At 42.1% G+C, this 27,884-nt stretch overlaps 1 protein-coding gene across 1 annotated transcript in view; it reads left to right on the plus strand.

Moving 5' to 3' along the window:
• The first annotated feature begins 3,229 nt into the window (after positions 1-3,229).
• Cmklr2 (chemerin chemokine-like receptor 2) overlaps positions 3,230-27,884 on the plus strand; it is a 29,058-nt gene continuing 4,403 nt past the window's right edge. Inside the window, exons 1-2 of the mRNA XM_034498986.2 lie at positions 3,230-3,426; positions 8,086-8,234. The gene's annotated coding sequence lies outside the window, so the exon portion shown is untranslated. The remainder of the gene's footprint in view (positions 3,427-8,085; positions 8,235-27,884) is intronic.

The raw sequence follows: 27,884 nt of genomic DNA on the forward strand, positions 1-27,884 counted from the left end.
CTGGCCACACACTTGCAGAGAGCCACCTACCTTAGCCTCCCAAGGGCTAGAATAAGAGTCAGGTGTGTGCTATCATGCCTGGCTTGTTTATTTTTTGTCTTTTTGTTTCTTTTCTTTTCTTTTTTTTTTTCTTTTCTTTTTTTTCTTTTCTTTTTTCTTTTTTTTTTTTTGAAACAGTGTTTCACAATGCAGTGCCGGCTGGCCTCAACCTTTTGATTCTTCTGGCTCTTTAAAAATGTTTCTATGTATCAAGTTTTCCTTTTCTTCTACTGCTGCAGGGTGAATATGCTAGGCAATCGCTCTGCCACTGAATTCATCCACCCTACTTTCTAACTAATGATTTACCCATGAATCCCTTGGTTACAGCATCACAGTAATATTTTATGCAAATAATTTTCCTGAAATCAATAACTAGATTTTAAGAAAACTGAAATATCTGCAAAAGGTACAGTTTAGGCAACCACTAAATCATGAATTGCTATTATTACTTTGTTGTTTTGTTTTGTTGTAATTCAGTGCTGGCAATTGGCCACTAGTTTTTTGGTTTTTGTTTTTTAATTTAAAAAATTACACTTATTTCTTTATGGTGTGTGGGGGAGATCAGAGGACAACACTCCAGGGCTAGTGGTTATCATCATGTTTAACAGGAGGTGCCTTAACCCCTGAGCCATCTTGCTGGTCCTATTTTATGTTTTAATTTAGACTTTAGTTTTTACTCCTAGAAAAAAGTCCAAATAACTGGGCAGTGGTAGCACACGCCTTTAATCCTGCCACTCTACAGGCAGAGACAGGTGGATTTCTGAGTTCAAGGCTGGCCTGGTCTACAGAGTGAGTTCCAGGACAGCCAGGCTACACGGAGAAACCCTGTCTGGAAAAATCAAATAAACAAACAAAAGTCCAAATTAAGAGAAAATAAAATGTTTATCTATGGACCAAAATTGATAATTAACAAAGAAAAATTAGTAGCTCCTGCCCCCAGTCCTGAACTCAACCTGCACCCCTGCCTCTTCTTGCTATTTTAAATTTAAAAACGAACAAACAAAAAAAATCAGAGCTAGAGAGATGGCTCAGTCAGTAAAATACTTGTGTCCAGGTATGAGGACCTCAGTTTGGAACCCTGACACCCAGTAAGCAGCCAGATCCAGCATAGAGCATCTATAACCAGTAACAATGGGAGCAGTATAAAATTAGCCTGGCAGAAGCAGGACCCCAAAATGCCAGTTCTGAAAATGTCTTTATAGGAAACCAAGGAAGCCAGAGGAGAGTTCTGGTCCCTTGTTTCTCCAAGTGAGGCTCCGTGTGAGCCTGTGAGGGATTCTGAGGAGTCCACTGGTCCAGTAGGCCAGCTGGACAGACTAGCCCGACCCCTCTCCACACCTCACTCAACCATTACTGGCCTAAGTCCTTTTAAAAGCCGCAGACTAAGCCCAAATGGTTTCCCATTCCCAGGGACCTGCCCCTGCTATGGTGAGCTCTGCCTTTTCTTAATCTTCCCCCTATGAATCTATAATAAACCACTCTGGCTCCTGAACTAAAGCCCACCTGAGTTGAAAGCCCTCTATCAAACTTAACGACACCTTACCTTTCCATATCACCAGCACTGGGAAGACAGAGAGAATCCCTATAACTAGCTGAATCTGTGTAAACTCCAGATTCAGGGAGAGACCTGATTTTAAAATAAAATGGAGGCTGGGCATGGTGCTGCAAACCTTTAATCCCAGCAGTTGGTAGGCAGAGGTCAACTAATCTATGAGTTCAAGCCACCCTTGTCTACAGAGTGAGCTCCAAGCCAGCCAAGGCTACTATATAGAGAGACCCTGTCTCAAAAACCAAAATTAATAAATAAATAGCTCAGTGAGTCAAGCATTTGCTGGGCACATAGTAGGACGCAGCACCCACATTAAGCCAGGAGGGTGTGGGAGACCATCTGTGCCCATCATGTACCAGAGCCAGAGAATGCTGATTCCTGGAGCAAGCAGCTAGCTAGCCAGAGTAGCCAAGGAGGCATAGAGACCTTGCCTCAAAATAAAAGGGAAAAGGCAATCAAGAAAAGCACCTGACATCAACCCTGGGCCTCACATGCACTCTCATGCACATATGCACCCCCACATGCAAACACGAATACACAGGGCCATGCACAGGAGGATCACTGCAAACTCAAAGCCAGCCTGGGCTACACAGGCGGTTTCAACAAAACTTCACCAAGATAGATAGATAGATAGATAGATAGATAGATAGATAGATAGATGTAAAATTAAAGCTCATAGTGATCACATCAATAGTGTAGAATTTAAACAATAAGAGTGCTGACATGTGACAAGAGCAGAAGGGCTTTATGTATCTAGTCAATGCTTTCAGTACAATGCACCCAGGGTATCTAGGTGGACTGCTTCCGACACTTCTCTGACACGTGATTGCTCCGTAGCTAAGCTCCTTAGGTTGGTTTTGTGAACTTCATCATTCTTTACAATGTATTCAGGTTTTACGAGGGTAACGTAAGGGATATGCCTTTCCTGTTTTTATAAGTCAAGATGGGCCTCCAATTCCGGATCATCTTGCCTCAAGAACTGAAATTACAGGCTTGTTTGTGCTAAACTCCGTTGTTTTCTTACTCTGAAGAATTCAACAGGAAGAGTGTCAGGGAAGGATGCAGGGTGGAGACCGCTAACTGCTATCTAAGAGTGAGCAGGGTAGGAGTGAGACGTGCCGGAGGGCAATGTCTTGTCTAAAATGAGAGCTGTCACAACTTAGCCGCCACCTACTGCATCCTCCAGGGACTCTATCCTGGTGTACCCAGACAAGCTAATTCGTTTCATGAGGAATCAATAATCTAAGTGGCCATTAAAGCTGTCTTGATTTTTTTTTAATGTTGGGAGTAAATTCAAATTGTAAAAACTACAGGGTAAACAGAATGCAGCGGCTGTGACATGTCCCCAGGCTGCCAATTTTCCCAATGAGAAATGCTAAACCAGCGAAACCAGCTACAGCAGAGGCTGAGATGTGCTGCATTTGAGTCCTTTTACTTTCCTAAAACGTTATGTTTTGGAAAAATCCAGATACACTGACATCATATTTATAATTATGAGTGTTTAATGAGAAAAGTAGCATCATTTGAGTAGGTAGTTGGGAAGGGCCTGACTTTGAAACAAGGCCAAGGATACTGTCACCTAACTGGAGTCTAACAGATTTATTTAGCTTCAGGCAAAACACATTTTCTTTCCCAAGGCAGTTGAGTTAGAAGATTTGCCTCCCTTGCTTACGAAGAGAGGAAATACTTCTTCCTCTACTCAGGGCAGCTGCAACCAGTTCTTCCAGAGAAATCATTAAACCTGAAGGATCCTGACTGAGCACAGAGCCCAGAAGACGTGGGCTCGCCGGCTCGCCTTCCAGCTTCCCACCCTGATCCAACACCGGCACTTTTCAGGGGTAAGTGTTTGTTTGCCGGTCCCCCCCCCCCCCACCTCCACGCCAAAACTTCACCCTCCCTTCCTACCACTCCCCAGGCAAGAGAGTCAGACAGACAGTAGGTAAGAAAATCAATTTAAATCCTTTTATCTAGATCTCATTTGAATTGGCATTTGGCTTATTGTGAAGGCTTATTCAAATTAGAGAGAAAATAGAAGCTGCTCCCCACATTTCCGAAGGGAATTAGAGCCTTGTGTGTCTTAGAGAGAAAGATGTAGAGGCTGTCTTCTAGCCGCACCCCCCCCCATCCCCACCCCCACCCCCTGCCATCCTCCAGGCTCAGTTCCTACTCTAGGGAATAATAAAAATTAAAAGCAAGAATTTAGACAAGGCTTTGTCCTAGCTGGCCTTGAAGAATTCTTGGTTTGACTGGAATAAAAATGACCCTGTAAGGCAGGGCTGCTTGGCTTCTCCATGCAAACCCCTAGGGCCTAAATCTGTGTCTGTGAATCCATTTCCATCATGGGAAGCATTGTATGCTTCCAGCCTCACAGTGCAATCAAATAAAAGACCTGAAATCTCATGTCTAGCTGTGCCTACCATGAAGCAGGGGGCCCAAGAAAGGGTCCTTACATATGAAGTAGGTAGCACCCTGAATAACGGGAAAGAATTACAAGATCAGTCCCCTATTCACAATCAAATTCTTTGTGAGAAAATGCCCCTTAGACTGTTTTTCTTTTTTCTTTTTTTTTCTTTTTTCTTTTTCTTTTTTTTTTTTTTTTTTTTTTGCAAACAACTACAACATGATTTGGTTTGATCACAAACAAAAAATTAACATGACCACCACCTATATTCTCCCAAAACCCTATTTGTGAAACTATCATCAGTACTTAGGAATTTAGAACAAGTATGCTGCCGTTTTAACATCAGGCAAGAAAAGGAAAAAGTAAGGACATCCTTGATCATATAAAAAAGATGCAAACCAAGTTGCTAACCCCATTTTTTCCTAGTAGGACATGGGGTAGGAAGAAGAAAATCCCACTTAAAATCATTGCATTATATTACTACAAATGCACTTTTAAAAAAAATATTTATTTATTTATTTATTTATTTATTTATTTATTTATTTATTGTATACGAGTGTTCTATCGCATGTACACCTGCATGCCAAAAGAGGGCATCAGCTCACATTTTGGATGGTTGTGACTCACTGTATGGTTACTGGGAATTGAACTCAGGACCTTAGGAAAAGCAATCAATGAGCTGAGCCATCTTAACCACTAAGCCATCTCTCCAGCCCCCAAATACACATTTTAAAAAAATATAATATATTCTAATTATCTAAAAGTAAACTTTCAAGCATCAATGGAAAAGAAATTACTTTTATGGTGTGGGGGATCCTCAGAAAATAATATGATAGAGGTGTTATATTGTCCCTGAGCCCAGTTGTCCCTAAAGGAATGAAAGCATACACCTATTCCCTTAAGAAGTTCCTTTAACATATTCTAGCAGATTTTGAAAGTAGTGAAACTGCTCTGAAACCCTTCTGTCTGGTAGAAACTATTGCTGCTCCTTCCTCCCTCCTATTCAATCAGTTCTGTAAGCATCTCTTCCAGCAAGGAGATGTCTACACCCTGACAGGTAAGTCTTTAGAAGAAGCTTTCTTTCTATTTACAAACACATTTATCCATTTGGTGTGTGTGTGTGTGTGTGTGTGTGTGTGTGTGTCACAGTGTACACGTAGATGGCAGAGGACAACTCTGGATTCAGTTCTCTCTCTCCACCACCTCGATTCAGAGAATAAAACTCTGGTCATGAGCTTAGAGACAAACACCCTTAACTACTTGCTAAGCCATCTCAATGGCCCCTAAAAGTTTCTCCCTAACAGATCTCCAGTATACAGACTTACCAACCTAACCAGTGTCCCACACAGCCTATAGGATGGCCACTGCATGATCAATATTCAAAGAAGAGAGTTCTCTAGTACAGTTAAACAAGTCAAAGGGGATATTCAAAGCAGGATATAGTAGCATGAGAGATCAAGACAATCATTTGAGGCCAGCCTAGATAGTAGACAGAGAAAACATAAAAGGCGCACTTCAAACATAACTAACTATAGAGCTTATTAAAGATACATTTTTTGTTGCCAGGCAGTGGTGGCGCACGCCTTTAGTCCCAGCACTTGGGAGGCAGAGGCAGGTGGATTTCTGAGTTCAAGGCCAGCCTGGTCTACAGGGTGAGTTCCAGAACAGCCAGGGCTACACAAAGAAACACTGTCTCGAAAAACCAAAATAAATAAATAAAAGAAATAAGATTTTGTTGTTGTTTTGTTTCATTTTGTTATTTATCATAGCAATTTAATTCATTGTATCTTGTGCTAATTTAAAAACTACACAAGCATATCTCAACACTCTTGTTTTAGGTGGTAACTAGTACATAGAGATAAAATATACATCCTGGGTTTCACTGCGTATTGTATGTAAATTATGCTTGACATACAGTATAATCCTTAATCCATGTCTTTTCTCTTACTGCTTTTTTCAGTCTTAGCTACTGGTTGCTTCCTGTTCTGTCGCAAAACAAAAACTGTGTTAAGTAACCGAAACTTCTTGAAATTCTCCTTAAAAATCTCCTTTTATGGATAAAACTGAGCTTCTGTGTGATGACACAATACAGGTATTCCCAGGAAGAGACACTGAATAGCCTACAGCACTAACAATTACCCCCCCACCCCACCCCCCAGCAACACATGAATCCATCAAATCAGAAGAGAAATATGCCAAGACTGTTGTGCATGCTTATCACTGCACAATCAGGAGACTCCTTGGGGCAAGCCGAGAGTACACCGCCTTCTAGGCCCTAGAAGACTCTAGAATCTAGGACAAAGGGAAAAGGTCTGAAAAGTGCCTCTACCCTCCACCTAACTCCCATCATAAAAATGACATCTTGTAATTTTTCTAGGTTTGGTTCTAAACAACAAATACAAAATCGTGAGCTTCTGACTTTTTATTTTATTTTTTTGTTTTGAGATAGGGTCTTGATATGTAGCCATGGCTGGCCAGAACTTGGTATGTAGACCAGGCTGGCCTTGAACTCATATACATCTACTCATCTCTGCCTGACTGTCATGCCCTGCTTGTGACCATTTTTAAAAAAAAAAAAAATATTTATTTATTCATTTTATGTATATGAGTACACACACCATTGCTCTCTTCAGACACACCAGAAGAGGGCATCAGATCCCATTACAGATGGTTGTGAACCACCATGTGGTTGCTGGGAATTGAACTCAGGACTTCTGGAGGAGCAGTCAGTGCTCTTAACCACTGAGCCATCTTTCCAGCCCCTAAAGCTGACCTCTTTTTTTGTTTTGTTTTGTTTTGGTTTGGTTTGGTTTGGTTTGGTTTGGTTTGGTTTGGTTTGGTTTGGTTTGGTTTGGTTTGGTTTGGTTTGGTTTTTCGAGACAGGGTTTCTCTGTGTAGTCCTGGCTGTCCTGGAACTCACTCTGTAGACCAGGCTGGCCTCAAACTCAGAAATCTGCCTGCCTCTGCCTCCCAAGTGCTGGGACTAAAGGCGTGCGCCACCACCGCCCGGCTTTAAAGCTGACCTTTTAATAGCTTAATGACGCTCAATTTCAAATATCACGTGGTTGGGTTCATGGAACATACAAAAGTCAAGGTAGGTCTTCACCAGGAAGCCAATAGCATTCAAGTTTGCTTTCTTTCAGTCTCCACAGTACTTATCTCTTAAGCTTCTGAACTGAGGCCTGCTCTAGCAAAAGTACATATGACCAGGGCTACAGACAATGGGTGATAAGGGCTCAAAATCAATTTTCTAATTTCCTTGGAGTAAATGAAGTTCTCTCACTCCACATGTAAAAGAAAATTTAACATACATGAATAGGATTCCATCCATCTCTTCACTAACAGAATAGACTAACCCTCAATTTAAAAAAAAAAATCTCAGTCTGGTGAGATAGTTTGGAGGGTAACGGCATTCACCACCAAGCTTAACAACTTGAGTTCAATCCCATAGTCTACAAGGTGGAAGGAGAGACCCTCTACCTCCAAATGTAATTTTGAAAAATCTCTCCTAATCAACCCTACAGTTTCTGGTGCATTAAACAACTCCCCTTTGACATTTTCTGGCTTTTATTCCATTGCTGCCACTATTACCTGACTTTTCATAAGCAAAAACCTCTCCCGATAAAAGAGAGGATGCTTCAAGTCCCTGGGTTTCCTGATAGCAGTAGGGCAGCAAGCAGTGGCGATTCCCAACTAAACAACAACAAGGCAGGCAATGCTACAAAGGTGGCTCCGGGAAATAACCAATGCATTCCCTAGACTCACTGCTGGTTCCCTTTCTGGAATACATGAGGATCTGTCTTTTAGGAAAAGAAAAAAGAAAGAAAAAAAAACCACACTCGGGGCTGGAAAGATGGCTAGGAGTTAAGAACTGGATATTCTTCCAGAGGACCAGGGTTTGATGCCCAGCATCCACATGAGGGCTCACAACCATCTGTTCTGGGAGATCCAACCCCTTCGTCTAGCCTCTGTAAGCACTGCAATACATGCATTGCACAGACAGACATGAAGACAAATGGCCATGCACATAAAATAAGTAAATCTTGGGAAAAAAAAAAAAAAAAACTACCCTCAAAGTCCATTTTTTTTTCCACAGCATCATTTCAAAAGTCAAAGGAAAGTGGTTTGAGGTGGATAGAAAAGAGTGTGCAGCTTAAGTGACTGGAAACCCCCTTCACTTCAGTCTGGAGTTGAAGGTTATATTCAAACATCACGACAGCTTGGCTCCACACAGAACATTAACAGGTAAGCACTTTGGGTGTTTGCTTTCCTCAACCTACAGAAGATTTATTTACAAGGCAGCTTTTAGACCAGCTGGCAAATAAGAGAGACTCCTCATACTTCATATTTCTGGTCTCGTTAAGTGTTTGGGGACAATTTTCTCAGCATCGATGTAGTTAGCAACTCAAATATGGATTTTTAAGTACTAGTAAACCCAGCAGGCCATATACTGCTGTGAAAAGTTCACTGAAGAGGAAGCAGAAGTGGATGGAACTCAGAACTAAAAACCAGCTGTTGGGTTTTTTTTGTTTGTTTGTTTTGTTTTGTTTTTTTAAGATTAAAGGGCAGAAAATTTTTCCTGCATCAATTTGATGTGTTTGCCACATTCCTACTGTTTATCCCTTCTGAAAACAAACAGTGCAATTATTTAAAAAAAAAAAGACACTTTTAAATAAATAAAAACATCTCACAGCAAATTTAGCCAGATATAAAGTCTGTATGACTCAATGAAGTTCTATACAGTGAGAACAAGGACTCAGAACAGATGTTATAGCACATCACATGGAATTGTTTTATCCCTCCCTCCTTCCTCCCTCCCTCCCTTCCTTCCTTCCTTCTTTCCTTCCTTCCTTTCTTTCTTCATCTTTCAGGGTTTCTCTATGCAGCCTTGGCTGTCCTAGAACCCACTCTATAGACCAGGCTGGCCTTGACCTCAGAGATCTGCCTGCCTCTGCAACCCAGGTGCTGAGATTAAAGGCGTGCGCACCATGGCCCAGCTAAGGACTTTATACTTTTATTATCAAATATATTTCATGTACTTATAGACCACCAAAACCAAAAACTTCCATGACAGAGTCAGAACTGGAAACAAATTACCTTCATATCCTTTTTCATGACACAATCCATTACCAGCATTTAGCCCTTCCTCATCCCCTAATATTTAGCCTTCCTTGTTCTCTTTTCTGCATATTATACATACATACATACTTACATACATACATGCATGCTTATAATATATATGTAATATCAGACATTCTAAGTCCAACCATTTTCTGCAAATTTTGTAATTTCAATTTTCTTTAGAGCTGAATATGAAATTGTCCATTCTTTTGTTGATAGACAACCATGTTGCTTCCAATTCTTTGTCAATAAAGCAGCAATAAACATGGTTATTCAAATATTTCTATAATAAGGTATGGAGTTCTCTGGGTATATGCCCAGGAGAAAAATAGCAGGCTCATACAGTGGTTTTATCTACCTACCTACCTACCTACCTACCTATCATCCATCCACCTATATGAGCAATCTCCAAACTGATTTCCATAATGTCTGTATTAATTTGCATCCCCACCAACAGTGAATTTGGTGAATAAGTAAGTTGTCCTTTCTCTCTGCTTTCTCTCCAACATTTGTTGTTAGATGGTTAATGATAGCTATTTTGACTGGAGCGAGGTGATTTCTCAAAGTAATTTTTAACAGCTTCTGTTGATTTCTTTCTTCTCCCTGTGTTTCTGAAATTTCATTATCAATTACAATTACCTCTTAAATCAATTGGTCCCTTCATTCTCTAAAGAACAGAGTTCAGAAGCTGAAGAATGGTATGTCCCTGTCTGGTTCTGTTTGCCTGGGTCTTCTCTTGGAATAAGAGTGTACCGTGGGCCTTGTTATTTATGGGTTATGCTCTGCCATGCCTTTTTCTGCCACACAAGAGACCCGTATATGCTCCTGCATGCTGTATACCGAGAGGCACTCAGCAGTGTGTGCAAAGGTCAGGCTCAGTTCCCATTTGAAGGCTCAGCAGTAGGAGGGCCCAGCTGACCTCCCTCAGGCTAAGCTACAGCCCAGCCAGTATTAAACCCTGAAATAATGAATTAACACATCAGTTTGCTCCCAAGCACCCCACTCCCTACGTTAAAGTCCTTGTGTCCCTGGACTCAATTGAATTAGTACTGAAGGATTAAAAATAGAAGTGGCTACCGGAAGAAGGTTGATGGTGACTCAGTTTCCTGGAACCAGGAGGCTTAGCCTTTCTCAAGGTGCAACAGGGAGTGATCAGGAAACCACCACTGAATCTTCTTGGATCTAAAGGAACAAAACAGGGTAGAATCCAAGCATACCAAAATTAGAATTATTCTTCATATTTTTTTGCCCCCCCCTTCTTCCAAGACTTTTAAAAATTATAGCTAAAAATACATTAAAGTCAATGACTATCATGCCTGACCTGTGTTTGAGCCCTGAAACATCGTGGAAAGTTGTCTCACTGCCACACAAGCCTCATGGCGCACATACATATGCACGTCTTACACACATGCACCCACACACGTTTTCAATCCTCTGTCCTTCATAAGGGTCGAGTCAGACTGCATCTGACCTGCTGTGAGGGTTCTTCCTTTAGACAGACCTCTGTACAGGATTTCATGATGGGCAATGGCCTACTTAGTGTGCATGGGTCTAAACATGGAGCCCTCCTGTGCTAATTCTTTTATACCAGTTTTCTGCTAAGATTTTACCAAATGTGATAGAAATCTACATTTCAATTTGTACATAATTCTTTTTGAAAATTTGATTATAATTATTTTTATTATTATGACTAAGGAAGTCAAAGGGTAGCTTTTAGAAGACTGCTTCCTTCCTCCCACAGGGTTTCAGAGATCAAATTCAGGCCTTCAGGTTTCCGTGACAAATACTTCCTTGTTAGCTCCATAATTCTTTTTGTTGTTGTTGTTATTGTTGTTGTTGGGTTTTTTGTTGTTGTTGTTGTTGTTGTTGTTTTGTTTGTTTTTTGAGAGAAAGTCTCTATATGTAGCCCTGGCTGTCTGTCGTGGAACTCCCTATTTTGACCAGGCTGACCTCAAAGACCTTCCTCCTCTGCTTCCCCAGTGTTGGGATTAAAGGTGTGCACCACCATACCTGGTTAAACTCCACAATTCTTTGGTTCTGGATTTTTGAGACAAGGTTTCTCTGTGTAGCCCTGGCTGTCCTAGAACTTGCTTTGTGGACCAGGCTGGCCTCGAACTTAAGAGATCCCCCTGCTACCACCGCCCAAATTCTTATTATACTGCAACGAATTTTAAAATTTTATTGAATTAATTTTAAAAATTTAAATTGATGTATTAATTTATTTTGAGGCAGGGTCTCACTGTGTAGCCCTGGCAGGCCTGGAACTCACAGAGCTACACCCGCCTCTACCTCCTGTGAGCCATTCCCAGTTTCTGTGCTGAAAATGTAAACCATGTAGCTGTGATTCTTTTTGAAATAACAGTAACTTTCCAATGTAAAAACTGAAGATTTTTTTTTAAAGATGATATCAAGTATTAGTACCTTCAAATGTCAGTAAGCTGTTAATTTACAATTTAATGCCATCTTCACGACATGCTAGATTTTCGTTTGTTCACAGTACATTACCATAAGCCTATTAGGAAAATTGGACGCCCACACCCCAAGATGTGACAGAGCACAGGGAATTGTGACAGCGGGATCCAAGAGCAAGAAAACAATTCTCCTTTAAAAAAAAAAAAAAACAGTATGGAAGTACAATTTAAAATGTTCAAAACATTTTAATTACAGGGCTGTGATTCCAAGGTGGCATTTAAGAATGCCATTCTTTTGTAAATATGAATTCTTTCCAATTTGATTTTGAAGTCACCTGACCCCCACCTCTACCAGTCCCACATACACTTTAATAGGCTTTGCTTTCATTTAGACTGTTTAATCCACCTGAAGCCACAGTTCTTGGATTTGGTCTTTGGCCTGTAGCAGGAAATGGGGCAACAGAGCTAATACCCAAAGCTCATAGGTTCTTTCTAAGAGGTGTTGTCCCACTGTCCCAACACACACACACACACACACACAGACAGAGACAGAGACAGAGAGAGAGAGAGAGAGAGAGAGAGAGAGAGAGAGAGAGAGAGACCTTGTTTTGGTCTGTTGAGGGTCAAACCCAGAACTGTGTACATACTAGGAACTAGAGAGAACTGTATCCTTTTGTTTTTCCTTTTTTCCTTTTATTTTTCTTTCTTTCTTTCTTTCTTTTTTGTCTCTGAGTAAAATCCTTTTTTGTGTGTGTTTTGTTTTGTTTCTGAGTAAAATCCTTAGAATGACTTGTCTTTCTAGATGGTTAAAGTTTTTTGCCCTTGCTTTGATTGGTTGCCTCCTATACTTAAGGTGATTTAAAAAAAAAAATAAAAAAAAAATAAAAATAAAAAAAAAAAAGTCCTGTTGTCAACCGCAGCCTCCATTTTGAGTTCCTATTGTCCCTGCTCTCAGCCAGCTGCCTCCCTCTGTAAGGTGCCCTTATTAGCCTAAGGGATGCAAAGGGCTGCAGAAGCTAAGGAAAGCTGCTTCAGCTGTTTCTTCTATGGTGATTGTTTGGCTTCCTGTTGCGAGGTTATGCTCGTGCTGGTTAAGATGTAGTCCTAGGATACGTGAAGCCCGGGTTCAGTCCCCTCTACTGAAAAGAAGGTGGGAAGTGAGTATCCATTTGGTGAGCATAGTAGCTCAAACCTATACACCAGACACCCAGGAGGCAGAGAAAAGGGGGAATGGCCAAAATCTGAGACTAACCTGGGCTACATAGCAAGATCCTGTCTACTCCCAATAGGCCTCCCTGCTCAGTGGTCACAGAGGACAACGTCTTTTTGTGTCCTTGCTACGAGAATCATTTTCTGCACATCCTTAACCCTTAGCTTCACCGCGGCTGGGATTAAAACCTGGAAATCTAATGTAGTTCACTGGCTTTCCCAGCATAAGCTGTAAGGCCCCTGTTTCTTTCCTTTGTAAGTCTAGGGCCTCTTTGGCATCCAGTGGAGGGGGTTGCCTTGCTTCCTTTGGGAGGATTTACTTTGATAATGGCAACAGCGACACTTGGGGGTGGACAGGGCTGGCAACAGCAGCTGAGGCTCTGGGTAGCCTCTAAAGGCAGAGGGACAGAACCTTAGCTGAAGAGCCCCCTCCCCCACTGTGGGGCACCGAGGAGGTCAAGGGTGGGGGAGGGTGAGCACTCATGGTCACATCCTGCCTGCTGCATATCTTCCTCTGATTTGGTTGTTTCAGGGAGAGAGGCCCCTGTTCTGCTCTGATAGGCCTCCTAGGGAGGTGGTCTTAGATGTTTCAGTGAGCCTTTCTCTGGACCTTGCTTGCTGTAGCTTGGCCTGACGGTAAAGTGTCCAACCTGTGACTGTGTGTCCTTCACAGAAGGAACTTGTTTATGCAGATAATCCTTGATTTATGATGGAATTACACCTCAATAAACACATTGTAAACTGAAAATATCTTAATTGAAAACAAATTGAATACACCTCACTTACTGAACACGGTTGCTTAGCAACACTGTGTGCGCAGAGTACCGCTTTTTTTTTCCTCATGATTGCATGGCTGACTAAGAGCTGCAGCTTGCGCTGCCCAGGATCTGAAGTGTTTGTGTCACATTGCTAGCTTAGAAAAAGGCCAGAATCTAAAATATGAGGTACAATTTCTACTAAATACGTATGGCTTCCTCCCTCACAAACTAAAGCATTTTAGCTTTAAAATATTATTTAAAGCTGATCACCTACATCTGGTTATGTTTGTCTTTTATCCAGTTTATTTCTAAAGAGAAAGAGAGTGAGGTCTAAGTGTGTGGGGTCAGGTGAGAAGGGAGGAGGCTGGAGAACAAAGCACAAGGGACAACAGATCACGGGGTAATTACAAATCCCAGAGAACACGGGGCCTCCGAAGCCAATTCGAAGGGGAAAATGCCGAGACCAAAGGCACACACAGTGGTAGGGAAACAAGGAGAGCAGGGTAGGGGTCCGTGGACCTACAGGTTGAGGGGCACAGGGTGTTAGCCCAGCAGGGTTCCATGGGGAGTTCTACTTGGGGGCTTAGGGCTGGCAGCATGAGTGCCTTTGAGGTTCCCTGACAGAGAATGGGGAGTCTGCACTCTATAAGGGACTTGGGGGTCAGTTGGTAAGTCAGGTAGGTTGTATCCAGCTGTCTCCTAGGGAGGTGGCACCAGAATGAGGCTGCATAAGGCAGTGGACTCATCTGTCACCTTGAGGGGCTGGGACATCTGGCAACTGCACGAAGGTTCAGCTGAGACTAGGTGAAAGTAACAGTCCATTACAGCTGTACTTTTGCTGGTTTTGTGTGTCAACTTGACACAACCTAGAGTTATCACGGAGAAAGAAGCTTCAGTTGAGGAAATGCCTCCATGAGATCCAGCTGTAAGGCATTTTTCTCAATTAGTGATCAAGGGGGAGGGACCATTGTGGGTGGTGTCATCCCTGGGCTGGTAGTCCTGGGTTCTATAAGAAAGCAAGCTGAGCAAAGCAGGAGAAGCAAGCCAGTAAGCAGCATCCCTCCATGGCCTCTGCATAAGCTCCTGCTTCCTGACCTGCTTGAGTTCCAGTCCTGACTTCCTTTGGTGATGAACAGCAGTGTGGAAGTGTAAGCTGAATAAACCCTTTCCTCCCCAACTTGCTTCTTGGTCATGATGCTTGTGCAGGAATAGAAACTCTGACTAAGACAGATTGGTACCAGGAGTGGGGTATTACTGTGACAACCTGACCATGTTTTGGGGAGGACTGTAGAAGGACTGTAGAACTTTAGGCTAAAAGAGCCATTGGGTGTTAAGAGCTCTGTGAGATGTTTTATAGGAGTTTGGAAGATAATGTTGAGAACAGTGCAGAAGATAGAGGCCTGGCTTGTAAAATTTCAAAGGGAAGATTAAAGACTCTTATCAGGGCCATGTTGTTTTGATTGTGAAGATTCTGTGGTTTTGGTTAGCTGGGGCTGAAGAATCAGATGTGATTAACAAGATTCCAGAATTACTAAAGCAAATCCTTTGTGTTACTGGGAAAATTGATGCTGGTTAGCTAGAACTAAGAAATTAGTGGTGATTAAGAAGAGACCAGCATCATTGAGGTGAAATCTTCTGGGAAGTGTTTTTTGAAAGCCAGTTGCAATTGATGGCCCAAGACTAAAGGGGTCATGCAAAGGAGTTGAGGCTTGGCACCATGAAGAGAACCTATGAAAGGCTATTGGTGAAGTCTAGTTGCAATGGAAGACAGCAGAGTTTTGGAGATGCCGATACCTTGAGATAACCACCAAGAACAGTAGCAGCAGTGGAGTACAAGCAGCTGGGGCCTTGAAGTACATGAGCTGTGTGCTACAATGGGCAGGAATGGAGAAATGACCCAATCCCTTGACAGAGCCCAGTAGAGTGTGAGTGGATCCCAGACATTGGATGGTTGGAGTTTGATTTTGTTTTTGATTGTGACTGTGCCCTGTTATTTTTCCCTCTTGAAGGAAGAAAGTACTTTAGTGGAGCCCACAGTTAAGAGACTTTTAATTATAAAAAAGACTTTGAATTTTAAAAGAGATTGGATATTTTAAAGAGATTGAAATTTTAATATGTAAGAATATGCAAAGACTGTGGGACTTTTAAAGATATTTAGATCTTGGGGATGAATAAGGAAGTAAGGGTTGAGGCTTAACAGTAATGTGTTTGCGTGTCAAGTGGACAAGGGGTCAATTGTACTGGCTGCTTTGTGTGTCAACTTGACACAAGCTGGAGTTATCACAGAGAAAGAAGCTTCATCTCCAGCTTCAGCATCAGCTCCTGCTTCCTGACCTGCTTGAGTTCCAGTCCTGACTTACTTTGGTGATAAACAGCAGTGTGGAAGTGTAAGCTGAATAAACCCTTTCCTCCCCATGATGTTTGTGCAGGAATAGAAACCCTGACTAAGACAACAGCTTTGTAGGATGGGATATAAAATCCACTACCAGTTCTCCGCACACAGCTCAGAGAATGGTAGAGAAGTCCTGAAACTTATAAGTCAACTTTCCCCCTGTAATTTGATATGCCAGTATTTTCTCGAACAAAATAAAGTCAAGGGCCCAGACAAAATTATTCAAGAGGTATCAGACCAAGCCTGATGACTTCTGTCTATCTTCAAGTTCCAGATGATAGAAGGAAAAAAACTATGTCATGGACCACACATAGAATCATGGATAAACACATAACCACATATACACCGCGCGCGTGCACACACACACACACACACCCGCGCGCGCGCGCGCGCGCGCGCACGCGCACACACGCAAATACACACACACAGTGCAGACTGTCTACAGTGAGTCCCATGGTTAAACAGTGATCAGAGAAAACCTTACTTACAGGATTACGGATTTATCTTTAAGGCTGCAAGTAATGCACGCGGCGTTAAGACAAGTTCCAAGATGCCGCCACACCTCGACGGATGGAGCCTGTATGTGTGACCCGGAAGCACCAAGGTTTTCTGGCTGGCTGGATGACTGAAGCATTGGTTATCAAATAGTTCAGTTTTTAGTTTCAGCTGTTCACCATAGCGTGAGGTGCAACACAGTTGGAATACGGGAATTCCAGGCTAGCCTGGTCTAGTCAGCTCCTTCTTCAAACCAAGACTGGCTTTAAAAGATGTAACGAAGAGGAGGTGGGTTTGGAAAGCATTCGAGTTGGATGTTGGATTGGGCTCTGGATTCCATCTCTAGCATTGAAAATAAAAGTTTGTATTGAGTTTGAAAGGCACCTTTTTTTTTTTTTTTTTTTTTGCTGGTGGCAGAAGACAAAGCCGTACAGCAGTGAGGTCAGGTGTCTGAGAAAGCAGAAAAGCCGCAAAGTGGCGCTTTGGCCGCAAAGCGGCAACATAGCGCTTTGGCTGCAGCAAAGCAGTTGGGTGGGGCTGCCCTAGCCGAGCACAGTTGGATGTCAGGTGGGTTTGGTGTGTTGTGATTGGTTTGGTGTGGTGTGGTGTGGTGTGGTGTGGTGTGGTGTGGTGTGGTGTGGTGTGGTGTGGTGTGGTGTGGTGTGGTGTGGTGTGGTGTGGTGTGGTGTGGTGTGGTGTGGTGTGGTGTGGTATGTGTGGTATGGTTTGGTTTTCCGACACAGGGTTTCTCTCTGTGTAGCCCTGGATTTCCTGGAACTTACTCGGTAGACCAGGCTGGCCTAGAACTCAGAGATCGGCCTGTTTCTGTTTCCCGAATTGCTGGGATAAAGGCGTGCACTACTACACTTTGGTTCTCCTCAGTGTAGAGACATACGTGAACAAATGTCACATATGATTGTCGTAAAGCCCTCTCCGCGACAAGCATCTCTGAGATCCTGGCCAGCTCTGTGCATACCAAAAAAAAAAAAAAAAAAACACTACCCACTGGGCTGTATCACCGGTCTTTTTTTTCCAGATTAAAACAAACAAAGAAACAAAACAAACTAAAAATCCGATTAAGAAAAATGTACATAAATTGCATGTACAAGTGTGTGGTGGTCCCTTACAAACTGAGCGATGGAGAACTAGCTGTAAGTGGAGAGATTCATTTTATTTCTTCCAGAGTTCCACAGCTGTTTTGGGCACTGTCATGTTTTTAACATTCTTTCACAGATGTTACATTTTATGAAACGTGACTCATTTGGGTGGTACTGCATAGCTTCAAATGGGACTAAAATCCCAGAGGGTTGAAATCGTTGCGTAAGTCAGCTTCACTTACAACCTGAAATATTTGAACAAAATATTCTTGGGAGGCAAAAAGAAAAAAAAAAAAAAAAAAAGGCAACCTGATATTTCTATGCTTGAACAAAGCAGAAAGACCAAGGGTTTCACGTTTGTTTTTAGTTTGTTCCTTTTTTGTGTACACCCATGGATTGGGTGCCATGATGTTTAGCTTGCAGTAGTAACGTTTCTGCTTCCACTGTTGTGGCTCCAGGGATCAAACTCAAAACAAAAAAAAAACAAGTACCAGTGTGGTTTTTTTTGTTTGTTTGTTTGTTTGTTTGTTTGTTTGATTTTTGTTTTTTTGTTTTGTTTTGTTTTTTGAGACAGGGTTTCTCTGTGTAGCCCTGGCTGTCCTGGAACTCACTCTGTAGACCAGGCTGGCCTCGAACTCAGAAATCCGCCTGCCTCTGCCTCCCAAGTGCTGGGATTAAAGGCGTGCGCCACCACCGCCCGGCACCAGTGTTTTTTAATAAATAAGAATTTACTCCCCCTACAAAATGACCAAGTAGAACACAATTTTAGGAGATAACAACACCATCAGCATAATTCACTAAAATGAAAAACCGAATACCAATTTTGCACACTTGACATTATGCAGACTATTTTACCATGATTGGGTAAAACTTTTCAGCTTCCAGAAACTTCCCCTCTTTACAAAGACAAATTCAAAGGTGCCTAATAACATTAAACTACAAAATTCAGTTCAGAAAACAGGGAATTGTTATTCAAATTTTGACATTTAGAATGTTTTAATCTGTGAAAAAATGCAGTGAGTGTGTTGAGACAGGTGGGGGGGAGAGGGCCTGACAACTGATGGGTTCAATGTGTTGAAAATACTCAGTTATGCAAAGGCAAAAAAAAAAAAAAAAAAAAAAAGTCAAGAGAAAGAATGTATTGTAAATCACAGCCTTTCTGGGTCTGGATATGGCATTCATGCCTATAATCACAGCACTAGGAAGACTAAGCTGGCAAAAGAATGTGAGGCCAGTCTGAGCTCTATGGAGAGGTCCTGTCTACAAACAAACATACAGGATTCTTTCTGCAAGACAGACAAGGTGTGCTGTCCTTACATTATTTATAACACGAAGGAGGTCTTTTTTGAAAGATGGCTTGTTTATGGAAACTTTTACAAAACAGAATTATTGACTCCTCGTGATTCATCTTTTACTAAAGCAATATCATGAGAGCCCAGTGTACTGTTCTCAAAGCTCATCCATCATTTTACTTCTCAGCTAGCTGGGAAAGAAAGCCAATGAGCAGAATCATAAAAGTTCAGAATTAGCTGGAGCCTCAGCTCTGAAGAAACTGGGTGCGTGGCAAATCCTTGTAAGCCCAGAAGCCTAGAGGTTAAAACAAAGGCTGTTTTCAACATGCAGAACAGTTTTAGCTACGTCAGCTTACCAGCTCTGTTTCTTGTAAATTCTTTAATTTTTCCAATCTTCACTTTCCTACTATGAAAGAGAGAAGAAAAGCTCCAAATTGTTATTTCTTATCACAGATTCTTGCCTTGAAAAAAGGGGGTGAGCGTCCCTTTAGTGCATTTACTAGTGCCTTCTAGAATGTCCAGTTTAGTAGCACTGAGCTGTCTGAACTTTTGGAGAGCTTGATCAGTGCAGTACTGATTGGTTTGTTGGTTGGTAGGCTCTTAACTGTTTCAATTTTGAGCAGACTTCTTGCCCTGAAAACCCAAATTATCCTAGTTTTACAGATGTTAGTTCTCCCACCATGTGGATCCTGGGATTGAACTCAGGTTGTCAGAAGTAGTGTCAAGTGTCGTAACTTACAGGGTCAACTCACAAACTCAGAGAGATCCACCTGCCTCTGTCTCTGCCTCCTGTGTGGTGGGATTAAAGCCCTTGTATCTCCACCGCCTGGCCCAAGACCTCTTTTCTTCTCTTTCCTTTTCTTTAAGATTTATTTATTTATTTATTTATTTAATGTACCACCTTCCCTGTCTTCAGATACACCAGAAGAGGGCATCAAATCCCATTACAGACGGTTGTGAGCCACCATGTGGTTGCTGGGATTTGAACTCAGGACCTCTGGAAGAACAGTCAGTGCTCTTAACCACTGAGCCATCTCTCCAGCCCAAGACCTGTTTTCAAAAAAGGAATCTCGGTGGCTACCTTTCTTTTCATTACCATGGACTATTCATATTGATGTTTATTAAAGATGTTTGATGAACCGGGCGGTGGTGGCGCACGCCTTTAGTCCCAGCACTTGGGAGGCAGAGGCAGGTGGATTTCTGAGTTCGAGGCCAGCCTGGTCTACAGAGTTCCAGGACAGCCAGGACTACACAGAGAAACCCTGTCTCAAAACAAAACAAAACAAAACAAAAAGATGTTTAATGATGGTGTGTCTCTACACTACCACAGGTTGGTTGTAAACAATGGACAGATTTCTTCAGTTTGTGCTTTTTCTTTTATACCTACTATTTAGTAGGATGGGGAAAAAAAAAAAAAAAAAACCAAAGATATGTCTAGATATAATTTTGTATGAATGGGAGAAGGAGTCTAAACTGCCATCAGCTCTCCTCCTGCATTGTCCATGGCTGGGTGGGACAGAATTGTTGTTGCTACCAAAACATTCTTTTCTTCTACAGGCTTTATCAAGATCACTTTTTTACTACCCTGCAGGGTGAATGACTTCTGTCTCAGTCTGTTCTGCAGATTCCCTTGTTATTGTTTCTCTTCCTTTAAGAGACCAGTCCTGGCTTGCTTTAAGACAGGAAGTGTCTTGGTGTAAATTAAAAGAAAAGAATATAGGGGCTGCCAATTCCGTTTCCACCCAAAATCTGGCATTTCCCCTGGACTGCTATAGATATCACTGACAGTGCGTGGCTGATAATCAAAACATGCCAAGTAATGTTGAAATAAAAAGTGGGGCTATAGTAGCACACACAGACACATTCTCATTTTGTGCCCCAGCTTCTTGGAAGCCTCCTGTCTTGATCTGCAGATTTCAAATCACAGTGTAAGATTCCAGACCTAGACAAGCTAGTTCTGTTTAGCATTTTTTCCTTTTTAAATTTTGTTTTCTTTTTTTTTTTTTTTCTCTCTCTCTCTCCCCTTCCCTGACTTTTTTGGATTGGAATCAAACCCAGGGCCTTGCTCACCTGATTCATGCACATAAAATAAAATAAATCTGAAAAAGAAAAAAAAAAAAAAAAAAAAAGATCTCTTAAAAAGCAAGAGGACACTGCCCAGAGTCTGTCTTCTTACCATTCTTTGTGAAACTAAATATTGACATTTTGGGGCTAAACACAGAACTCCCCAACTTAGGCTGTAAAAGATAACACTTTAAGCTCCATACCAAGTCAACATTTTCAAACTATGAAACCAGAAAGAAGTCTGCAAGTTTGAGACCTGCCTTAGCCAGGGCTTGTCCCTTGGCCTTCCTCCTGCCCCCATGAGGAAAATAGAAAGCAGAGAAAAACATGGAATATGTAAAACCTTTTTAGATCAAATAAATTTCCACTGTAACTGGCTGTGGGGGTGTACATCTTTATCTTTAATTCTGGCACTGGGGAGGCAGACATAGGTGGATTTCTGTGAGGTCAAGGCTAGACTGGTGTACATAACGAGTTCGAGACCAGCCACAACTATATAGTGAGGCCCTGTCTCAAAAACAACAATAAAAGAACCCCCACACACTTCACTATATTTCTGTTGCTTTGTCCTAAGCTTGTGAGGATTTGTCTTTGCAATTACTGAGCATGCTTTGAATCAAGAACTGAAGGAGTCACTTTTTGAAGATTTCTCCACAGCAACTTTGATGAGTCTGTATTATTTTATTTCTGTGTTTATGCATACACACATCTTAAGGATTGGGGGGGGGGGGTGTTGCTCATGAAGGCCATCAGTGCTTCTAACTGCTCAGCCTTCTCTCTGACCCCATCACAGCTACTTTATGCTTCAGGCTACGAAGGGGAAGAAAGCTGGCTTCACAGAGAAGCAGGTGGTTTATTCAACATGTCCCAGTCAGGAAGCAGCGGGACTGGGGTTTGAAGTGCAGAGGGAGTCCTGAGCCTACTGTACCCCCTGCTGTTTAAAGTACACCCGTGTGCTAGTTGATTTAATGCCCACAAAGAAATGAAGCCTGAGAAATTGCCCCCCCCCCCCCCGACCCAACACTGAACAAAGTCACAAGACTTACAAGTGAGGGGACTAATTTCTGGGTGGGGCTCAAAAGCAACTGGTCCATAAGTAGCTGGTGACATTCTTGAATGTGTGCCGCCTTCTCTTTCCCAAACTGTCCTAGAGAAGTATGGGAGACAAACAGGAGGATCAGTTTGCACGTCCTTTCATGAGCAGACTCTGATCTCAGCACAGAGAGAGCAGATATCATTTCATTTCTGTTTGATTTCCTTTGCTTTTTTGTTTGTTTCCGGGTTTTTTTTTTTTTGTTTGTTTGTTTGTTTGTTTGTCTGTTTGGTTGGTTTGGTTTTTTGTTTGTTCATTTTAATGAAAAAAGAAAACCTTTTTAATTCTCCCAGTGTCACTGCCTCAAAAACTAAATAACATTTAAATTCCTCAAACTATCTAGCACTTCAATCCAAGATAGATTTTTCTCAGAGCCAGCTCAATAGAAATATTATTGTGAAGGTTTTGTTTTGTTCAGCTCAGCTCTTGAGTTACTGAGCTCACATCTTTCAGGTGTGTCTTCCTCAGCCAGACTCTAAGGCCTGCTAAGGCCTATTCCACTTTCAGATGTCAAGTGTGGTTTCTGTCTCCCTACTTTCATTCAAATATTTGTTTTTCCCCTAACTCATTTCCCAAACTACTACCAGATGATTTCTGACAAAAACAAAGATTTGGTATGTCATTCCCTGCTGAAAACATTTTTACTTGCTCCCAACCGGCAGTGGAGGAAAATCCAAACCCTTAAGCGGAACATTCAAAGACCTTCCCTGAACACTCCCTTAGCTTCTGTCCTGTTTCCAGCCAGACCAAAACAAGTCCACTCCTTGGAATACACCAAAGAGTATTTTCGTTTATCTTATGTGCCTGGCATTAGGCAATAAATGACATGATAAGTGTGAAGAAAGCCAGACACTTCTCTATTAAAGGAGAAGGTATGTAATTACAGAAAGACTATAATTGAAAAGGTACAGACCAACAGGGGCTATCAGTCTAATACCAACGTCCATCTTCCATTCTTTTTCTTGTTTTCTCTCTCTTTCTCTCTCTTCCCTTCCTCCCTCCCTTCCTTTGTCAAGATTTAACAATGTCAAGATTTACTAAGCCTACCTGGCCTGGAATTCACTATATACCCAGGTAGGCCTTGAACTCATTGAGATCCCCACCCCTCTAACCCCAACCTCTGGAGCTTCAGGATTATAGTATACATATTCTTCAGCTTCATTTTAAGCTCCCGTCCCATGATGGAGGCCCTAGATTCTATCCTAAGCACTGGTAAAAACACAAATGTGTCTTTTGTTTCCCTTGGGTAAATAAACAGGGTATTTCGTAAAACCTTGGTATGCCTTGACCCTTCCAAGAGACTGTTCATGCAAAGGGCAGCAGAATACTCTACTGGTGCCAAACATCTTGAGTACATTCTGGGTGTGGTATATAGTTCACGTCTGATAATTAGTGGAGAACACTGAGCAATGACATAAGTCACCCCCACCCCCACCCTGAACACACACACACACACACACACACACACACACACGTGTAGCCACATGAGCACAACTGAGCACATACACACATGCTCACTTTCTCCAAATGCTTTCTTTAACTAAAAAGAAATCCCATGAAAATAGTGCTCTTTCTGAGTGTAGTAGCTCATGTGTGCAATCCCAGCACTGAGAAGGTGGAGGAAGATCAGGAATTCAGAGTTTGAGGTCAGCCTAGATTACAGGAAACAAGGTCTTATCTTTATGGCAACAAACGTTTGTTGATGATTGACTCTTGGGTCATGGATCTATGGCTTTCATCCAACTTTCTGTCCTGTTAATAGATTGTTTATTGTTTCTCTTTCCGTTTCTTCCTATTATTCAATCATAGGCAAGACACACATTCTTTCAAAGGCCCATGGTTTTAAATGCCTTTTTTTGCTTTTCTCTCTTTTTTCTTTCTTTCTTTCTTTCTTTCTTGCTTTCTTGCTTTCTTGCTTTCTTGCTTTCTTGCTTTCTTGCTTTCTTGCTTTCTTGCTTTCTTGCTTTCATATATATGAGTACACTGTCAATGTCTTCAGACACACCAGAAGAGTGCATTGGATCCCTTTACAGATGGTTGTGAGCCACCATGTGGTTGCTGAGAATTGAACTCAGGACCTCTGGAAGAGCAGACAGTGCTCTTAACTGCTGAGCCATCTCTCCAGCCCTCTTTTTCTTTTTTTTCTATTCTTTTCTCTCCTCTCCTCTCCTCTCCTCTCCTCTCCTCTCCTCTCCTCTCCTCTCCTCTCCTCTTTCCTTTCTTTTCTCTTAAAGGTAGAGCCTAACTATGTCACCTTGGCTGGCCTAGATCTCTTTATCTACATAGACCAGGTTGGCCTTCATCTAACTCACAGAGATCCACTTGCCTCCTGAGTGCGGGGATTACGTGCATGCATTTCCATGCCTGGCTGAAGGCCCTTGGTTTTAATAGAATGAACAGTCTGATGTTGATCTTCTTTTTCTCCAGTCAGTATGCACAAAAGTCAACAGTGTTGAATCTTCTCTTGTCAAAGTAGGTTACAGTCCACGTTCCCTTCAAGGTCTGTTAAGAATACATCTCTTCCATGGTTTGGGAAAACCCATGTTCCTCAGTGTTACAAAACTTGAACTCAACCCCTCGATTCTGCTAGAAGGCAGCATTGTTTTTTGAGATAACACAAGGTCTCATGGTAGCATAGGCTGTCCTCAAACTCTCGAAGTCCTGATCCTCCTGAGTGCTGAGATGTGGCCACTAAAGCCAACGTTTCCCTCCGTCTGTGACCATGCTTTGTCGCTTTGTCTACTGCCACATTCTGAACAGATGTCCTCTCCCTGAAGGCCTCTGGGTTTTATAGACTACTTGTCACTAGACTTTCTGACAAAAACCCTATAGTTTATTCAGAAAAAGAGTTTCAAGCTTTACTATCTACTCAATCCTGACTAGATCAGAAGCCAGGGTGTTTAATTCAGTAAATTCCTGTCTGCTCCAGAACTGGACAGATGTTTAAGTGTGTGAATAAATGTAATCAAGGAATGTGATCGCTTGGGCCCTCACGGCAACTGGATCCCTGAATATGCCCCTTCACATTCTCAGGCAACCAAACCGCGGCTGTCAAAGACCGTTTCTGCAGCTTGGCTCTGTCCCAAGCATTTTCCACACGTTTCTAACAGATTCCAGTGGCCCTATCCCTGTCTGTGCTGCAGCTTGGCAGCTATTTTAGTGTCAAGTCAAATGTTCTATGATTATAAATATCTTTATTAGCTTTTATTACAGTCAGAATTATTTACTGACCTTCCAGCAGCACAAATGGTTTTAGACTAAAAGAGTAGCTATTTCCTATTTTCAGTCAGGCCTGACAACCTCATTTTGGCATTATTATACTCTTCCAAATTGGGAAAACCTACATCTCAGTGCAAAGCTAAGACGCAAGCTTAGACGCTTGACCTGCCTGCTTAATAAATGATAACATTTCCTTCAAGTGTGAGTTTGAAGACCTAACATCTGCTTACCACCCACCCATCTTCTTTTCCTGTTCCTGCCCAGTGTAACTTTTTTTACTGCCTCATTCACCCCGAGACTCATTCATACCTCCCTTCGCCTCTCAAAAAGTACACACATGCGTATACGTGCGTAAATACAGGCATGTGCCTATGCGCATATTTGTGTTTATATTTGTCTTGATATAGCTCTACTTAGACTAAGGGACATTTTTATGTCTTCTTTCATATGATTTCTCTTTTTTTCTTTTACTTAACAAAAATGTGTAGATAAGTATTACTCAGCGTAGTGGAATGTATGACATAAGTTTTTTTGTTTTATTTCTTAGAACATGGGTGTGTGTGTGTGTGTGTGTTGTGTGTGTCTTGTTAAGTTTTATGGACTGGCCTTGAACTCATAGAGATCTGCCTGCCTCTGCCTCCAGAGTGCTGGGTTTAAAGGTGTGTACCGGTACATATAGTATAAGAATTTTAGGTATGTGAGTTCAAGGTTAGCCCTGGTCTACAAAGTATGTTCCAGGGGCTATAAAGAGAAATTCTGTCTTAACAGAACAAAACAGGATGGGCGGTGGTGGCACACACCTTTGATCCCAGCACTTGGGAGGCAGAGGCAGGCAGATTTCTGAGTTCAAGGCCAGCCTGGTCTACAGAGTAAGTTCCAGGATAGCCTGGGCTATACAGAGAAACCCTGTCTTGAAAAAAAAAAAAAAAGAACAAAACAGATAAAAAATGTCTGTGGGACTGGGCTGGAGAGATGGTTCAGTATTTAAGGGCACTTGTAGCTCTTGTAAAAAAAAAAAAAAAAAACAAAACAAAAACAAACAAACAAACAAACCAACCTGGGTCCCCAGCACCCACAGGATAGCTCACAACCATTTGTGGCTTCAGTTCCAGGAAATCTAACTCCCTCTTCTGACCTCCAGGGCATGAGGAACACATATGGTTCATAACATGTACATGCAGGTAAAACACCCACACACATACAATAAAAACACCTTTAACAATGTTTAAAATCATGTATGTGCTGGGAATGGTAGCACATGCCTTTAATCCCAGCACTTAGACCACAGAGGCAGGAGGATCTTTGTGAGTTCACATCAGCCTGGTCTATGGAGTGAGTTTCAGGACATCCAGGGCTACAGAGTGAGACCTTGTTTCAAAATAAATAGGCATGAGGGACTAGAGAAATGTCTCAGCTACTGAGAGCACTGGACGATCCTCTAGAAGAACCCATATGGCAGCTCACAAGTGTCTTGTTCCCGGAGATCTGTGGCACCAGGCATATATGTGGCACACATATTTATGCTTGAAGGCAAAATAAAATAAATCTTTTTTTTTTTTTTAAAAAGGGAAGCATGAAACTATTTAGGAGAACAGAGGACCAAATAGAGGAAGGACAGATGTATTGAGACTCCCTAGAGAAACAGAACCAAGAGAATTAATACATATTAAAGCACTTTATCAGGTTAGTTTGCTCAGTGCAGTCAGAGGAACCCAACAATGACTTTCTTTTGCGGGAGAGGGTGAGAAATCAGCAATACTTGTTCTGACCAGGAGCCTGAGTACCTCAACAGACCCAGCCTGGAACCAAAGGCTGGGAGGACTCCTGGAGCCCTCTGGTCCTGTCCATGTTGGAAGCTTGAGAATGCTGGTTCTAATATCAGCAAACAATGGTAATACCCCTCAGTAACAGGGCAGATGAACTTGCCCTAGAGAGCCAAGATACTCAGGCAAAAGTGACACTTCCTTCTTCCACCATATCATCTCCTCTTATCTAGCTTGCCACTGGGATTTGCTACCCACATTTAGGTGGCTCCTCTCACTTCATATAATCTATTAGGAAAATGCCAGGCAGAGTGGCACATGCCTTTAATCCCAGCACCTTGTGAGCTTGATGCCAGGCTGGTCTACACAGTGCATTCTAGGACAGCCAAAGATACATAAATGAGACCCTGTCTGGTAAAAATAAATAAATAAATAAATAAAAGGAAGGAAAGAGAGCCCCTTAGAGTAGCACACAGCAGTAGCTGTTTACTGATTCCAGATCCGGGCAGGTTGACAGCCATGATTCATCATCACAACCATCCTCAACCTGACACTCAATCGAATCACCCTACACCACACCTAACTTCCAAACAGGGCCAAAGTCATAATTCTGCCTAACGTGCCGTGACCCATGCACACAACTGAAATTGCCGGCTGCCTTCACCCAGGATCATTGTTGTCATTTCCTTGCTTCTACCAGTAGGCTTTTGCCATTGCAGAAACAGGGATTTTTGTGTATTATAAATCAGAAAATTTTTGCTTAAAAATCCTTCCTCAGTGGGGCTGCAGATACAGCTCAGCGATTAAAAACACTGGCTTTTCTTCCAGAGAACCTGGGTTGGATTCCTAGCACCTCATATGGTGGTTCATAGCTGTATGTAACTCCAGTCCCAGGGGGATCCAGTGCTCCCTTTTGCCCTCTGCAGGCACATACATGGTACACATGCAGGCAAAATATCCATATATATATATATATATATA

Source organism: Arvicanthis niloticus, chromosome 3 (genome assembly GCF_011762505.2).
Source record: "Arvicanthis niloticus isolate mArvNil1 chromosome 3, mArvNil1.pat.X, whole genome shotgun sequence".
Classification (NCBI taxonomy): domain Eukaryota; kingdom Metazoa; phylum Chordata; class Mammalia; order Rodentia; family Muridae; genus Arvicanthis; species Arvicanthis niloticus.